This window comes from Galeopterus variegatus, unplaced genomic scaffold (assembly GCF_000696425.1).
Source record: "Galeopterus variegatus unplaced genomic scaffold, G_variegatus-3.0.2 Scaffold12925, whole genome shotgun sequence".
Classification (NCBI taxonomy): domain Eukaryota; kingdom Metazoa; phylum Chordata; class Mammalia; order Dermoptera; family Cynocephalidae; genus Galeopterus; species Galeopterus variegatus.
The window spans coordinates 16625-19738 of record NW_007739036.1 but is presented as its reverse complement, the minus strand read 5'-3'; the positions used below and the strand labels follow the sequence as shown (position 1 = coordinate 19738).

The following is a 3114-nucleotide window of genomic DNA, read 5'->3' as shown; positions in this document are numbered from 1 at the left end:
GTCGCATCTTCACAGCCACTCTCTTAAATATCCCCTGGCCCACCTACAGCCCTTGCCATGTAAACCCCTTCTGTCCCCTACCAAGGCACCCCAAGAGGGACCCTTCCTTCCCTTCTCAATCCCCAAACCTACACCCTTACAAAACCACATGAGGCTGTCCCCTTCTCTCAGCGTCCCTGGGAGCAGAACCTTCCCACAGCTCCACGCAACAAAAATTTGGCCAAGAACTAAATTTAGCAGTAAAATTTGGTCACCAGCTCTTTTGAGGTGGATTCCAGTTTTGACTGCCTTGTCTGATCTCAACCCAGCACACATTTGCATATCTGCACCTTTTATGTTTAATTTGAATAGGAAGCCCTTGATTTAGAGGAACACGGAGGTGAAAGCCTTTCCCCTTCTTTCCCCTAAATTAAGGGTGGGAGCAGCTGTGGAGGAGTGTGTCAGCTGGCTGCCCAGCCATCCCCATGTGCCCCTTAAATGGGGTGAAAGTCCATTTATCTCTGGTGGTATGATGAGTCCAAAGGCTGAAGTTGTGGAGTTCCAGAGTTTCAGGGGCTCCAACAAGTCCAAGTATCTGTTTCTGTCTCTATTTTTCTGCCTGTGACCACACAGCAAAGCCCTGCCTCCTGCTGACGACAGCACACGGCAGTCAGTGTCCATGTGGCAAAAAGCCGGATTGAACTCCCCACCCCCGCCTCGCTACAGTATTGTTTTTTCAGTCTGAGCACCTAATCGCCCTGCATTATGTGCCCTAAACTTGGACCCTGACCCCAGGGGATTCAACCCACACGGCCCAGCTCCAGGTGCCCCTCATGCCCTGCCCTCCCTGAATGCCCTAAACCAGACCTCAAGACAAAAGGAGAGGAGATCCCGACCACAGCCGGCAGAAACCTGTGAGGGAGAGTGCCTGTCCCATAGCTGGGCAGTGCAGAGAAGGGAGGAGTTGTGGGGAGGGAAGGAGAGGTGGACTCGGTGCCAGTCCCGGCCGTTTCTGGGGATTTGGTGCAGAGCAGGTCAGGCAGCTGTGTCTAACCTTCGGTAGCTGGGACCATGTGATCTCTGTTATTCCATTTGACATCATCAGGAACTTCTTGGTAGAAAAAAACATCAAGTTTGGGGGCACCAAACCACAGGCAATGTCCAGGTGTCAGGTGTCACCAGAAAGTGTCACAGGAACCGCCCAGAAAACCAGAAGCAGGTTTTCAGATAGGGATGGCACACTTTTCTCTCTGCTCCCTGAAATATCAGCTACAGGCATGTGAGGGCTCCACCAAAAGAGGAAGCTCCCCTGCCCCCACATCAGCTTTGTTGCCCTGATCAAGGGCAAGGCTGAACCCTCCCCAGAGAGAGGCAAAATGCCCACATGGAAAGTTCAGAACTGGCCAGTCGTTGGGTATCTTGCCTGCGTGAAGCCCCCAACCTACTTCCCTTTTCATTCAGTCACCCAGCATGGTTCAGCTCCCACGCAGCGTGCCCTCTGGGGCCCCCTTTCAGCCCTCTGTCTCACTCTGGCAACCCCATATATCACCCACAAGGCTCTGAATATGGGCTCTGTGTGTGCAACTAAACTGGTTAAGTGTGCTCCAGCCTCTCCTTCAAGGCCCCTCACTGGAGGTAGTAAATAGGGACAGAGTTTGGTACTGGGGCTGGTAGTCCACTTGCAAATGGCTAAATTGCAAATTCACCACCTTTCCACACCTGGATCCTGAACTCCCATAGTGCCTCAGGGAAGTCTGCCTCAGTGATCATAGGACCCCCTGATCTTTTCCACTGGTCTGGGTGGTCAGAGACTCTGTGAGTCCTCCAGAACCCTTTGCATCCTTCCACCGTTCGCAGTCAGCTGGCAGCCACCTGGCCTCCCCTTCTCCTGGCTCTCCTTCAAGCACCGTGAGGTTCCATGTGGAGGTAGCGTGAAGGGGGAGAGCACCTCTCAGAACCTGCCAGTCAGCAAACTGCCACAACCTGTCAACCCCACAGGTGCGCCTCTGATCTTTGGAGTCTTTCTCCATCAGACCCACAAGCCTGGGCTTCAGACTCTGAGTATGATAGAAAGGAAGGGAAAAGCTGGGCACAGAACAGTTGTGGGCTAGAAGGGCCAGAGGCCTAAGGAGGTCTGCCAGTGGCCAGGACGATCCTTCTTTTATTTTTAATCACAACCAGCAATTTTTAAAATGTATGTATTTGACATTGCAACCCTGTATACAAATGCATATGTGCATAACAGGAACAAAAATTTCACAAAACAGAATATACCTGTATCCCATGCCACGTTCTAGTCCACTTTTTTTTTTTTTTTTTTTTTTTTTGGAAAATCTAGCCAACGTCCACTAAATTTATTTTAACACCCATGAAAGAATCAAAACCTACAGCTGGAAAACACATTTGTCCACTGTTTGCCTAAGTCCAGGTGCCCGCCTCCTTCATGATTTTTCTGTACCCATGTGCCAGATATACTTGCATTTACTTAATAGTCACCTTTAAATTAACTCACTTTTTTCCCAAAATAAATTTAAATAAGAAAGAAAATTTTATATTAAGTGGAAACCAGCATACTTGTTATAGATACAAGGTTACCATAAAAAGTAAATATGATAAAAACAAAACAGTGTTATTAAATTCTGGCCAAATCCTGATGCTTGCCAACACTCATCCTGAGAGCTGTTGCTTAAAAGAAATAAAAGAATCAGGGGAGGTGAATGGTGAGTATTAGAAAGGATCAAAGCCGTACTACCACCAAATGAGACTCTCTCCTTGAACACCAGGGAAAAAAGTAAAAATCTGATGTTTCTTACCATATGAATAAATGTTATTTAGTATGATGACTGCATCACCTAAAGTCAACTCTCCGACCACCTAAAACTGCCTTAGCTGGCACCAGTGCTACTATACATGGAAGCCTGAGGACCAGAGAGGGGAAGGACTGGCCCAGAGATACATAGTAAACAGGCAAGAGACAGAGACTGGGTTTCTGTCCTTGCTCTGTCATCCTCCCCGCCTCACCTTCTTCTGGAGTGGCAGGATTGCCAAGTGGTCACAGGAGACAAAGGCAAGATGGGCTGGAAATGAGGGTCACCTGCACACATGCAGCAATTCCACCTGCATCTGTGTGCTGAG

The 3114-nt window shown here is 48.8% G+C and overlaps 1 protein-coding gene across 1 annotated transcript in view; it reads left to right on the top strand.

Moving 5' to 3' along the window:
• Positions 1-3114, top strand: part of LOC103581377 (ras-specific guanine nucleotide-releasing factor 1) — a gene marked incomplete at its 5' end in the record, with an annotated part of 27014 nt that overhangs the window by 18844 nt on the left and 5056 nt on the right. The window lies entirely within an intron of this gene.